Here is a 15431-nt window from a genome sequence, read left to right as displayed (position 1 = left end):
AAAGACAGAGAAAGAAAGCAATGTAACACACAAACTGTAACTTGCCAAAAAAACATTTTCCTAACCCTAATGCCCTGGTAGCAATGGATTAATTGTTTTATGGTATAAAAACTATGTTAACAAAAAATAATTAATAAACGTGCATGGATTACATCTAATTTTCCCAAATACAGATTGAAGAATTTCTCCTTCTGGCATGAGCTGACGAAATCACATTTAATAAATTAATATGCTGCTCATCAATAACCCATAACAATTGTGATTGCTATTAATGTGACTACACTTTACAAAATGCATTTTTGACCTTTTAAAGGTTGCATTTCACTTGAGATTACATAATGTTCTTTTATTGACTTCCTGAGTACCACTAACTAAGCATTATGTGAAAAAGAGAGACTAAATATAAGAATGTGCCTTCCAAGGAAAGCAAGACACTCAATGATTTGGTCAAACCGCTTTATTTACTCTAGTCTATAAATATCCTCTTAGTTACTTTAGTCAATTTACTTAATAAAGAGAAGGGAAAGCCTCCACTATGATTCCCATAGCACAAAAAATTACCTATACTCCCTGTGGCCTACAGTAGAAATACTCAGCCCAACATCTCATTAAAACAATACAAAAATATTTCATAACACACAGGCTGATGGAAACAATGGTAATGGATCAGATGAAGAGCTCTAGAAAATAAATCTGGACATACAGATAGAATGGGTATTGTTAATGACAGTTAGGGGCCTGATCCCACCAGGTCTGATGTCTGAAGAGGACACAATTGGTCTTCTCTGGGCTCCAGAAAACCAGAGGTTCATAGTTTTTTTTCTTCTCTAATTAGAGTTTACTGTAATGTAAACTTTACTTATTTCATCCTTGATTCAGCTTAGAATTAGCCTCCACTAAAGCACAGGGAAGTCTGTCATCATTAAGAGTGGTAACCTAAGTTCAATGTGGCCTTCTTTTAAAAAGATCTGTCTATCAAGTTGATATAATCCGTGGCTGAGGTTATTGTGTCAACATTTTAATGGAAAAATGGAAAAACTCAAAATAAAATAAATCTGGCTCTCTTCTCACTAGAATGAACATCATTTGGTCAAGTTAGGAAATTATACTTATTAATACAAATAAACATTTTTTTAATATACCCTTGGAGGGTGTATGTTCATTACAAATTTAAGATGGGGTCCCTGACATCAAGAGAGCTCCTATGCCAGGTTATGACAGTGATAGCATATAAGCCTTGCACAGCAATAAAAATATGTTCATTGGACTCTTCAGAGGGGAAGTTAATCTTATAATTATCTCAGGCCTGAACTGAACATCCTTTATGAATCACTGATACATGACAAAAGAAGAGAAATCAGAGGTTATCTCATCTAGGGCCCTACTGTAGGAACTCAAATCATCTGAGTAATCTCAAGATTTTTTGGTTGTTGTTTTCTCTTTGTTTATTTGTTTTTGCTTAATAATAGTGTAATGACCAAAAAGAATCACAAAGATGGCCTTTCCTTTCCAACCTGGTCCCAGGCAGGATGGCTCCCACGAAGAAGGGCGGTGAGAAGAAGGAGCGCTCAGCCATCAACGAGGTGGTGACCAGGAGGTACACCATCAACATCCACAAGCGGATGCACGGCATAGGCTTCAAAAAGCGCGCCCCGCGGGCCCTGAAGGAGATCCGCAAATTCGCCACGAAAGAGATGGGGACCCCTGACGTGCGCATTGACACCAGGCTCAACAAAGCAGTTTGGGCCAAAGCGATCAGGAACGTCCCGTACCGCATCCGAGTGCGCTTGTCCAGGAAGCGCAATGAGGACGAAGACTCGCCCAACAAGCTGTACACGCTGTGTCAGTCACCACCTTCAAAAGCTTACAGACGGTCAACGTGGATGAAAACTAAAGTAGACTTCGTCCAAATAAAGTTATGAAATGTCAAAAAAAAAAAAAAGAATCACAAAGATGAAAGTTCTTGAAGATTATGTAATGGACCCCTTCATGTTTGACAGAGCTGAGAAAGATCAGTATCAAAAAGTGACTTATCCAAAGTCTCAGAGCTCCTTGTTGTCAAAGCATGGATAAACAAACAAACAAAAAAATCAATCAAACAAATAAAAACTGTTTTGCATTGTATATCATATGATTTGGCAACTTTGTAGTTATAAAATACCTCAAAATTTGTTATTGTGAAAACTTCCTTAAATACATACCTCCACGGAAGAGTTTTCTTATCAGTTCCCTATACCAATGAAATCACCAGTCTAGTAATTCTCTCTCTCCCTCTCTCTCTCTCTCTCTCTCTCTCTCTCTCTCTCTCTCTCTCTCTCTGTCTCTCTCCCCCTCCTCATTCCTTGCTTTTAGTAAGCACAGAGTAATAACCATAACACATATTGTCTTCTATGACTTGGGGTCTTCTAGAGCTTTGGCTTCATCATTTGGAGCCTTAATTATCATAGATTAATAGAATTTTACAGTTATTTTTTATGAAGCCACATAATCTAATATTTACTTATTATTCCTTTCTAGTGATTAACTATGCTACATCATTTCCAGTCATTTAAAAGTCATTATTTATTACATTATTACATAAGTATATTACATTTTTGTATGGATAAAAATGGGCAAGAGACTTGGTTTTAAAACCAGATTATGAGTTAAAATCTCATCTCTGTTACCTGTTTGACTTTGGGCCTCTCTGAATGTTACTTTCCCTATCTGCAAAATGATGATTTGAATTAGATGTTCTCTCACTTACCATCTATCTCTAAATCTATGATCCCATACATGACCTTATAACAAAAATAATAAAAGCTAACATTGCATAACACTTTTATGTTTTCAGATCATTTTAAACATATTGTCTGTTTGACCCTCATAAAAATCATCTGAGGTAGTTGCCATTGTGTTTGTGTGTGTGTATTTAATCATGCTTGTGATTTCATTGTAATAGGAAAATCCGAATGAGAAATCTCCCTCTAAGCAATGCAGGTTTGCCTATAGCAGGGGTGGGAACTTGTGGCCTCAAGGCCACAAGTGGCCTTCTAGGGCTTGGATGCAGTCTTTTGACTGAGTCCAACTTTTACAGATCAAATCCTTTTATTAAGGGGATATTTTCTGTCAAGTTTTGATTTAGTCAAAAGGCTGCACTTGAGGACCTAGAGGGCCACATGTGACCTCAAGGCTTTAGGTCCCCATCCCCCTCTCCCCCACCCCACCGTGAATACTCTTAAAGATTTCCCTAATATGAAAATATGTTTCGCAAGACTTCAGTGCATAAGGGGTATCATACTGCTAGCTTTCTCAATAGATGTGGGAGGAGATGGGGGGAAGGGAGAATTAGGAACTCTATTTTTTTAAAAGAATGTTAAAAATGAATGAAATTGGAGCCAAGATGGTGGAGCAGTGACAGGACTCAGTCAAGTTCTCCCAACATTTTCCTCCAAACAACTTTGAAATAATACCTCAAATTGAATTCTGGAGTGGCAGAGGCAACAAAAGATCAGAGTGAAACTTTCTTCCAGCCAAAGACAACATAAGAAGTTAGAAAGGGAGATCTGTGATATGTGGATGAAACACCAATGGTGGGACTAGGTGGTAGTGACAGAATCAACAGAAACGGTTCTTAAGTAGCTCAAGTTCTGAGCAGGAACTCTCAAGCCAGAGAAAGTAAAGGGATCTGACAACTGGTCAGAAAGAGATTATAGGATACTACTGTGTTGTCACTGAGTGTAGGACCAGATGCTGTTTGGCAACTGCATTGCCTATACTCACTTCTGGGTCACAGTTCAAGGGTAGAGGGGAGTATTTTTGCTCAAGATGGGGTGGGACCCCTGAGAGGTAGTATCACCTCTGGTCCCAAAGGATCAGAGACCCTAAAGAACAGTACAGTTTCTGATTTCAGAGAAGGGGATCCAGGAGCAGTATCAACTACAATCCCAAGGGTTCAGGGGCCCTTTCTAGGTAAGGACCAGAGTACAGACCAAGAGAGTAGTAACCACATTTCTCCCCATATCACAACATGTTAGAATCATTGAAAACTTCCAAACCCTCAGAACCACCTCTGAAAACAGCAGTGTGAAAAAAGCCTAAAGCCTGGAACAGTGACCCTCTTTAACCACCTCTACACCCCCACCAAGAACAGAGCCCAAGTTTAACATAAAGTTCAAAATCAATAAATAGGGGTGGGGGAATGAGCAAACAAACAAACAAAATCTTGATCATAAAAGCTAGTATGGTGACAGGGAAGATTAAGAAACAAATTCAGAAGAAAATGATAGCATCAAAGCAAAGCCTCAAAAAACAAACAAACAAACAAACAAACTGTAAATTGGACACATGCCTAAAAAGATTTCCTAGAAGACCTAAACTATTATTTCCAAAATCAAATAAGAGCAACAGAGTTCGGTAAAGAAATGAAAACCAAGGAAGAAAATTATGAAAAAAATATTTAACAGTTTAGTAAAAGAAGGACAAAAAAGACTGAAGAAAATAACTTCTTAAAGAACAAAATTGGCCAAATGGAATTGGCCAAATTGGCCAAAGGGCATAGAAGTATACTGAAGAAAATCATCCATCTAAAATTAGATTTGGGTAAGTAGAAGTTAATGACACCATTACACATTTAAAAATAATGAAACGATGTCAAAGGAATGAAAAAATAGTAGAAAAAGTGAAATGTCTCATAGGAAAAACTAATGACCTGGAAAAGAGATCCAGGAGACCTAATTTAAAAATTATTATCTGAAAACCATGATATAAGAAAGAGCCTAGACATCATATTTTAATAAATTATCAGGGAAAACTGCCATGATATCCTAGAACTGGAGGATAAAATGGAAATTAGGAAAATTCACTGATCACAAACTGAAGAAGATCCCAAAATTAAAATCCCCAATAATATAACCAAATTCCAGAGTTTAATCTCTGAAATCTTAATTTCAAGAAAATACTTCAGGCAGCCAGAAGGAAACTATTCAAAAACCATGGAACCACGATCAGGATCACACAAGCTTTAGCAACTATCACACTGAAGAATCTGAGGTCTTGGAATATAATATTCCAGAAGACAAAAGAGCTGGAATTGCAACCAAGAATAATGTATCTATATAATCCTTCAAAGGAAAAAATAGATATTTGATACAATAGAGGACTTCCAAGCATTCCTGAAGAAAATACCAGAGCTGAATATAAATTTTTACTTTCAAATACAAGACTCAAAAGAAGCATAAAGAAGTAAACATGAAAGAGAAATCCTAAGGGACCAAATAAAGTTAAACTGCCTTTCTAAATGGGAACATGATGAATGTGTCTTCTCAGAACTTTATTATTATAATGGCAGTTAGAATACTTCAACATAGAAAGAGGGCACAGGAGTGAGTTATGTTGCAGTGATATAAAAAAAAAATAATACTCAAGAAAGAGGGATGCCCTGGGACAAAATGAAAGGGAGAAGAAGAATGAAGAAAATTATCTCACATAAAAGAGATGTTCAAAGAAGGGCTTATTGAGTGGAGGATGAAATGGGTAGGGGTCAATTATGCTTGAAACTAACACATCTTAATTGGTTCAAAGAGGGAAATTTAAATACACACATGAACAGATATAATCAAATGATAAAAAAAACTATCTAATCCAACAAGGAAGTCAGAGGGGAAGGGAATAAAAGAAAAGGGAGGGGATTGTGCGTAAATGGGAGGGCAGATAAAAGAAAGTAGTGGTCAGAAGCAAAAGACATTTGAGAAGGGACAGAATAAAAAGAGAGTGAAAAGGATAAACAGAAGAAAATAGGATGGTGGGCAATGTACAATTAGTATTAGTAAATGTGAATGGGATTTACTTACCTATAAAAAGGAAGCAGATAGCAGAATGGGTTTGAAATCAGAAAAAAAAAGCAACATGTTGTTTACATTAGACACACTTGAAACAAAGAGATGCACAAAGTCAAAATAAAGGGCTGGAGCACAATCTATTATGCTTTAGCTTAAGTAAAAGGCTACTACTATTACCAGGTAAGTTTTCTGCCAGGAGTACAGGATTAGTTCCATATTGGGAAAGCTATCAGTTTAACTGAAAAAATGAATAAGAAAAACAACAAAAATGAATATATTAATAGATGCACAAAAATCCTTTGGCAAAATACAACACTCATTCATATTAAAAACACTAGAAAAGATAGGAAACAACAGAATCTTTGTTAAAATGATAAGCACTGTCTATCTAAAAGCAAGAGTAAACATTTTCTGTAATAGAGACAGGCTTAAAGCCTTAAAGTCAATATAATTAAAATGACAAGTCTATCTAAGTTAATTTACTTATTCAGTGTCATACCAAACTACTAATGGATTATTTTATAGAGCTAGAAAAAAATAGTAACAAAATCCATCTCAAAGATCAAATATCAAAGGAGTCAATGGGGAAAATATGTGAAAGAAGGCAGCTTAACAATATCACATTTCTTTCTTTTATTGGGGGGGGAACTGGAGTTTGTTGTTGTTGTTGCTATTTAATATTTTATTTTCCCCAATTACATTTAAAAACAATTTTCAACATTAATTTTTAAAATTGAGTTCCAAATTCTCCTCCTCCTCCCCTACCCCCACATTGAGAAGGCAAGCAATTTGATATAGGTTATACATGTACAATCATTCAAAACATCTTTCCATGTTAGTCATGTTGTAAAAGAAAACATAGATTAAAATAAAAAGCCAAGAAAAATAAAGTAAAAAAAAATGTATGCTTCAACCTGTATTCAGACTCCATCAGTTCTTTCTCTGGGAAGGGATAACCTTTTTCATAAGTTCTTCAGAGTTGCCTTAGATCATAGTATTGCTGAGAATAGCTGAGTCATTCATAGTTGATCATCTTACTATATTGCTATTACTGTGTACAATGTTCTCTTGGTTCTACTCATTTAACTTTGCATCAGTTCATGCAAGTCTTTCCAGGTTTTTCTGAGAGCATCTAGCTCATCAATTCTCATATCACAATAGTATTCCATCAAAATCATATACCACAAATTGTTTAGCTGTTCCCCAACTGATGGGTATCCCCTCAATTTCCAATTCTTTGACACCAGAAAAGAGCTATTATAAATATTTGGGCAAAGTTCCAAAATGTTCTACATAACAGTTGAATCAGTTCACAACTTCACAACAGTGCATTAGGGTCTCATAGAGTCATTAGCTTCCACTTGCTCAGTTCTAATTTTTAAGGAATTAATTTTCTTCAGTGAGCTTTTGTACCTCCTTTTCCATTTGGCCAATTCTATTTTTTAATGAGTTCTTCAGTAAAATTTTGTGCCTCTTTTTGATTTGGTCAATTCTGCTTTTTAAGGACTTCTCTTCAGTGAAGTATTTTTCTGATGTACATCTTTTACCATTTGTCCTATTTTGCTTTTTAAGGTGTTATCTTCTTTAATATTTTTGTGCTTCCTTTACCAAGATGTTGACTCTTTTTTCCCATGATTTTCTGGCATCATTGTGGCTGTAGGCTCCAATATGCTAGTGTTTCTTCTGGCCCTGAGACTCCCATCCAGGACTGTGACCTGGATCTGAGTATGGGCAAAGCAACAGAGCCCTACCTCCAGTACCAGCAAAGAGAACCTTGTAATCTTCTGACCAGATGTTTGAGCCCTTTACCATCTGTTGGCTGAGAGCTCTGAAAGCATCTGCTGCCACTGCTAATTCATGCACTCCTAGGGCCTACTTCTGTTTTGCTGGGGCCCAGTATAAGCTGGCACAGCCTGAACTGGATTGCATTCCACTCTTACCCTGGTGCAACAGACCTATCTTGACAAATTTTTAAGTTGTATTGGGCTAGAAAATTGTTTCACCCCTTTCTCTGGTGGGTTATGTCACTCCAGGATTTATTTTAGGTCATTTGGTCTTTGGAGGGGTTTAGAGAAAAGCTCAGGTAAGTTCTTGCCTTCTCTCAGTCATCTTGGCCCCACCCCTGGGACTGGAGTTTTGCAGTATCACATTTTAAACTATATTACAAAGTTGTAATCATAAAAAACAAAAACAAAAAAAATATCACAATCTGATACTAAGAAATAAAGTAGTGGACCAGTAGAATAAATTAGGGACATAATACACAGTGATATATGACTACTGTAATGTGGTGTTTGTTAAATCCTATTTTTGTAAATTTGGCTCAGTTCCCTATACATTTGAGAAAAGAGGCCTTTATAAGAGAAACTTGCTGTATTTTGTCTTCCAGTTTCCTGATTGCCTTCTAATTTTGGCTGCATCAGTTTTGTTTATGCAAAGGATTTTTCATGTCTCAATCAAAATATTCTATTTTATTTCCCATAATCTTCTCTATCCCTTGTTAGGTCATAAATTCTTATCCATTAATATGAAATGTATATTTTTCTGTGCTCCCCTAATTGATTTATCATTTTTTCCATTATATCTAAATCTCATATCTGTTTTAACTTTATCTTTCTTTATGGAGTGCGATGTAGGTCTGTGTGTAGTTTTTGCCAAACTACTTTCTAGTTTTCCAAGTAATTTTTTGTCAAATATTGAATTCTTACCTGAAAAGCTTGGATCATTGAGTTTATCAAACACCACCAGAGAAAGGGGTGAAACCAAGGTTCAGAAAAATTATTTGCCAAAGGTCACAGAGAAGTGGCAGAACCAGATTTAAACCCAGTTTCTATAACTTCAAGTTCAATACATATGACAAATCACAAATAAAAGGAACTATATGAATATGAGCCATTATTGTTATCAATAGAGATATAAAATTCCATTTTGGGAGATTTGTTAGCTAAAGCAGCAATCTGCCATCTTAGAAATTTTATCAATCCTTTGGGCAAATGGAAACACAGACATGAAAATATGGACCCTCATTCATTCATAAATGTTGTAACTTAGTGCTATATTTAGAACTACGGCAGTTTAGTGGCAACAGCATTTGACTAGAAGTCAGGAGAATCAGGTTCAATTCTCCACTTTTTATCCTTCCTCGTTGCAGTGTGACCCTATCTCTCTGAGCCTTGGTTTCTTCAATTATAACATGAAAGATTTGGTCTACATTTTAATAAAAAGAGCATAGTTTAGTGTGAAGGTGTCAAGCATGTAGCCATGGTCCACAACATAATCAAGTGTGGTGGAACCACATTAAAATGTAATTAGCAAATATTAAGAAAATAGATAAAAATACAATTAAATATGTATAGAGTTTAACCCTGAAGCATAAAGATGAGTTCCAACCCCGTTCCAGGCACTAAGTGGGGGACCATGAACAAATCACTTAACCTTTTTCAGTTTCCTCATTTGTAAAACGTGTATAATAATATTACTAACTTTCAGCTTTTAAATATATACATGCATATATACATACATATTAACATATACATATATATGCATGTGTACACATATACATATTTGTGTCTAATGGGAAGGGAGTGATAGGAAGAAGTTACATAACTTTATTACATATTTAAAAGGAATAGCAAATTGTACATAATAGATTTGCAGTTTCATGAGCTATCATCTTTTTTTCCTGTTCTACTATGTTATGGAAATGCTTGTTTTATTTAAGTTCAGAATGAAATAAAAAAAATTAAAAATAGAAAAGAAAGTTACATGTTATAGTTGTTACACAGTTATAAAGAAAAGCAAGCTGTATATAATAGAGGCCCCAAGTTTTGTGTTAACCATTTTTTTTCTCTTCTACTATGCATATCAAAATGCCTATTTTGTTTGGTGTATGCTAGTTTAGAATTTTAAAAAGGAAAAAAAAAATAATGAGGCCTACTCAATTCACACTGTGAAAAAAGAATCAAACATTATATGCTAAATTCAACTCTTTCCTACCCTCCTCCCACCTTACTGCAGCTAAAAGAGGCAGCCTAGGCCATACGAGAGAGACATGGATCTGGAGTCAGAACACTTGAATTCAAATCTGGCCTCAGGCACATGTGACTCTAGACAAGTCACTATTTGACTCAGTGTCAATATAATTGGGATAATAATAACCTACTTCCAAGGGGATTATTGTGGGGTTAAAATGAGATAATATTTGTAAATATTTTATAAACCTTAAAGCACTTCAGTAGTGCTATCAGCAGCAGCAGCATTATAGTGTTATACAAATGTTAACAATTACTTCTATTGTTTTAAATTCATTCTGAGGTCTAGACACTGTAAGTCCTGAATATGCTATAAACATCCCTGGGCCCCAAGCTTATTCATTAGTGAAAAATTGAGGGTTTGGATTAGATGCTCTCTAAACCACCCTCCAGCTGCAGCCTTCTCTGGTACTCTTCTATGAATGGTTCCTTATCATGAACAATGGTGAGTATGTATATTTTGAAGGAGATTAAAAAATCTCTCAGTAATGTGAAAAACTTGAGTGCTCAGAGTTCTCTTTGGTAATCTCTTGAGTATGTGATGGAAACCTCTTCCCCAAAGGACCTCATTTCACTGGTCCTTTTGATTAACAACAATTAAAAATGCTAATAATTGTTCAAAAATCACTTTGTTTTAAATGTGTAGTTTCTCTTATATTCATTCTGAGAGAATTAGCTTCCTCTGATCTCAGTTTACCTTATGTTTGTGTTGGAGAAGGGTCTTCAGACTAGATGCTTGTGTTCTGATGGTCTTTCTTTACACTGGTCTAGGTAACTAGTTTTTAGCAATGATCACCTGAGTAGGATGGTATTTAAACTCTTCCTATTTCTTAAGGGAAACAATCAGCTTGGTGAATTTCATAGCTACCTTACATAAACACTAACAAACACATTCACAGTATTCTTATGTCAATATGATTGAAGCAGATTTAATCTCACTCCTGCAGTTACTTTTCTTGTTCCATTAATATAATAAGTTGCTTCAATTATATGACTCTATAACAATTCATTGTGGATTGATTAATGCAGCATCGATTTTAGTTTGCTATTACAATTATTAATGTAGAAGTCATTAAGCTATTGCTCATCATGCCAGGTCAATTACTTTGACTAAACTGATGTAGTAGCCATGGACTGGTAACTGATGTATCAATAATTGTGATTATAGATTGATAGTAATTGCAATAGTAATAGTAAACTAAAATCAACTCTATATTCATGAATCAATACTTAATTGTAGTAGCTGTCTTATATTAATGGAACAACCTAGTAATGGAAAGAGTAAGTTAATGTCTGATTTCATTTCTCTCTATTAGATAGTATGATGTAGTAGAAAGTACATAGAAATAGAGGTTAAGGGACACAAGTCCTTGCCCAAGCTTTGCTACTAGTTTGCTAACTAACTGTGTGACCTTGGGCCAATTACCTTCCACCTCTTCATTTCCTCTCTTCTTTCTAAAAGGAAGTTGTTGGACTAAATGATCTCTACATTTTCTTCTGCCTATGGCATTCTGATTGGGAAAATATTGCTTATGTTTTCCAGTGTCTATAAAAGTTCATTTTTTGAGACTTATCTCTGAATATATGAGAAGCTGTGGACAAAACAAGAGACAGAGAGGAACTATAGATCAAAACTGATCATTTTGATGTCTTAAATATTTAAAAAATTTCCCCACTTTTTTTTCACTTTGATGGTGATTCCCCTGGGGAGCAGACATCAAAGCTGTACCAGCCTTCTCCAGTGCAGAGCAATTTACATTTCATTGGCTCTAGTTTGTTCCCCAAAAGACTTCTGAGGGAATGTAATTGGCTACTAGCTGAATGCTGGGAGTTTCCTTCACATAAGTAGGCTTGATGAATCCATGCACACTGGGGCATCTTGCCTGAGTCCCCGTGGTCCCTTGGTTACTTAGCTGAGTAATAGTGCAAGACAAAGGCTGCAGTTCCAAACTAAAGAAAAATTCTTCCTTTTGGTTTTCCTTGGCACTGGGAAGAGTGTGTGTTAGAAATGTGTTCTATTGCAATTCTATGGATAAATTTGTGCAAACCTACAAGAGTGTGATGGACAGTGGGGAAAGGTATACTGAGTAAGCATATTGGAGTTTGATTAGTCTCCTCTACTGTCAGTTCTTTGAATTTTATACACATATATGTGTATGAATATGTATGTTTATTTATATGCACACACATATATGCATGTGTGTACATATATACATATGTATATAGATATAATTACAAGATTTTTTGTTCCAAATGTTTTCCTCCCTCTCTCTTTCCCTCCCTCCCTTAAGATGGCAAGTGATCTGAAATAGGCTATACATGTATAAGTATTTAAACATATTCATGAATTACTCTTAATGAACCCTTGCTGTGATTGCTAATGTCCTTTCTAACTTTTTGCAAATGGTTCCTTTTAAAATGAATCAGGGGCAGCTAAGACGGCACAGTAAGGGGAATACTAGCCCTGGAGTCAAGAGAACCTGAGTTCAAATCTGGCCCTAGACACTTGACATTTACTAGCTGTGTGACCTTGGGCAAGTCACTTAACCCTGATTGCCTTGCCTATCTCCTTCAAACAACGACAACAAAATGAACTAAAGAATCCAATCAGGTGTCAACTGACCATTTCTATTACTATTATCCATAATTTTAAGATCGCTGAAGACAATTCAGTACTCATATCTATTAAGTTCTTTCTGTACTCTGTGATTTATAGCAGTTTGTCTGGGTCTCATATCTTGAACATATTAATGGAATCTAAATAGTGAGTACTTTGTTAGTGGAGATGGTTAAGCAGACACTAGAAAACTTTGCCGGGGATGTTGCATATAGAATTCATGAAGGATAAGAGATGAACCAGATGGTTTCTAACCTACTTTCCAACTTGAACATTCTATGATTTTAAGATTCTATGACCCTTAAGAATTTTCATAGAAGTAGCATGGTGTGTGTGTGTGTGTTCTTGCTTCAAAAGACAAAATATTTGCATTAAATGCCTGCCTTTTACACATACTGACTGTGAGATGTTGGTCAAGTTTCAACTTTTCAGATGTATAGCTCACAGACTACATATGACCCACAATACTCCTGAGTGTAGCCAGAACCAGGTTAAAATATAATTAAGAAATATTTTACTAAGTAATAAAAATATAATAAAGCATAAAAAATTACATTTTAAACCCAAAGTCAGCATGCAGCCTGCAGGTATCCTCATATATGGTTTAATGGCCTCTATTTCCTAACAAGAGAGAAATAAATGCTGGCTAAAGAAGTGGGAGGTTAAATGTATCAGAATTTTGGGAAAGGGGAGGGGCAATCAGAATCCTAAATTCATGCAATGGTTATAAATGTATAGACTTCCACAGTAACAGAGTTAAAGAAATGTATATTTGTGACTAAACATTAGTTCATAAAAATTTTCTTTTGTTTTGTTAAATTCAGTGTGAATTTGTCATGAGAAATGTTGGTTGGTTGGTTGGGACCAAGTTTCAATGTGTCCAACTGTGGCTGATCAGACCAATACGAGCTTAGAATGTTCTACCACAGGTTGGGCATAAATAGTCCATGTGAATATTTGGGTACTCTACATTAGGGTGAACATTTAGTTATTCTAAATTTGTGCATCCTGCATTTCCTTTGAGCTGTTTTAATTCTGCTTTGCTTAGAGAGCACAGCATCTTCTCTGATGTGGGCATGCCATGCTGAGTAGTCCTGTGCCAGTGTCTCCCATGTCACACAATCAATTCCAAAGTTCTTCAGAGAGACCTTGAGAGTGTCTTTACATTACTTCCTCTGACCACCATGTGAATGCTTGCCCTGTGTGAGGTCCCCATAAAATAGTCTCTTTGGTAAACGTACATTTTGCATTTGAACAATGTGGCCAGCCCATCTGAGCTGAACTCTCTGAAGCAGAGTTTGAATGTGAAATATAAATAACAAAGGTCAGCCTGATAATAGGGTGCCTTATTAGAGGCATGCTATTCAGGATAAAGGAGAAAATGTCACTTCTGTCCCTTGCTTTTGATCATACCATACATGGTATATTATTTTCATTTCTTGATGCATTTGAGAAGTGGCATTTGCAGAATGGACTGGAAGAGAGATGCGTGCTCACGATGGGAAGGGGCTTGCAAATAATGCCATGTGAAGTTCTCTATAGAAATTAGAGATGTTCAACTTGGAGAAGAGGTGACTTGGGATAGAAAAAGGAATGAGACTTATGTTCCATAAGCCCCTTGTGGAAGAAGAATTTAGGTTCTACCAGCATTGTAAGCTTAGTATATCCCAAACTGACCTCATTATCTTCCCCTCAAAACCGACCTTTCAGCTAGCTTCTCCATTTCTGTTGACATCAATATCATCCCCACGCCTCACTGTCCCACACCAATGACATCTGGGTGACTTTGGCCTTTCTCTGAAATGGTAAAAAAAAAAAAAAAAAAACTACCCTACCCACTAGCATTTCCTATTGAGATGTACAATATTTATAGTTTATCTTTTCAAAAATTACTTATTTTTAAAAGTTGTATTGCTATGTTTTGATCTTGTCCCATGATCATTTCTCCTCAGCACCCTGCCCATTGATCCTAGACATCCCAAAATGAATCCTTCCATGTAACAAAGAAAAAAATATAGCCAACCTGCAAAGAGACCACATCTGCCAGAATATACTAAATTACAAATTCAGCCCCTTACATCTCCACTGAAAGAAGGGAAGTATTTTTCATCATCATTTCTCCAGGACTGACACTGTTTGATAAGACAGCATTGTTTATCAGAAAGAGCACTGGAGTTGTAGTCTAGGAAAGTCCAGAGTCTGAATGATGACTGTTACTACTTCTTGGCTATTTACCCTCTTTGAGCTTCAGTCTCCATAAAATGAGTATAATAGCACTCAATGCTAACTACACCCAGAGGGTTGTTATGCTTATAAGGTGTTTTGCAAACTCTAAAGTGTTATATAAATTCTGCCATTTTTATTGCCTACATCATGGGGTTGGTAATTAAGAGAGCAATTTGTAAACTACAAAGCACTGTGGAAATGGGAGACTGTTGTTTTGTGCTGCCAGCACACAGGTGGAACTGAGCCAGAATTATACCAAAATTCCAGTTGAAGAAATAAGAATTATTATTATGATTGGGTTGGATTTATAGTGAGCATATCCCCAGCGTCAGAGAATATAAGGAATTGAAAATATAAACAGCTAAGTAATACTAGTGAAATTGATGCAGACTTTAGTGTCTTTCCAGACTTACAAAACATGGGTTACTCAGATGCAGAGTTATCCATTGATTTTTGCTTCAAAAGAATGGTGAGTTGAAGCCTCTTCAAAGGCAACCCAGTCCATCCTTTTGGTGACCTTCATACTCATGGCCTTATGGTTCATGGCCTACAAGTCATTTCATTTGCTTCCAAATACATCAACAATGATTTCATCTGGACTAAGAGGGCCATTTTGAGAAAATGGAAAAGGCTTGCATGTCTAACTTCATGCTTTTATGAACTTGTTAGCACCTTTTCTATTGGAGAAATTCATTTGGTTGAAAGGAAAAAGATGAGGCTCAATAAAGTATAGTGTTA

The 15431-nt window shown here is 35.9% G+C and overlaps 1 pseudogene; it reads left to right on the top strand.

Moving 5' to 3' along the window:
- The first annotated feature begins 1505 nt into the window (after nucleotides 1-1505).
- Nucleotides 1506-1910, top strand: LOC138155713 (large ribosomal subunit protein eL31-like; annotated as a pseudogene).
- The last annotated feature ends 13521 nt before the right edge of the window (nucleotides 1911-15431 follow it).

Source organism: Petaurus breviceps, unplaced genomic scaffold (genome assembly GCF_028583685.1).
Source record: "Petaurus breviceps papuanus isolate PSGF00001 unplaced genomic scaffold, PetGlider_PUasm1.0 98, whole genome shotgun sequence".
Lineage (NCBI taxonomy): Eukaryota > Metazoa > Chordata > Mammalia > Diprotodontia > Petauridae > Petaurus > Petaurus breviceps.
This window is presented reverse-complemented; position numbering and strand designations above follow the sequence as displayed.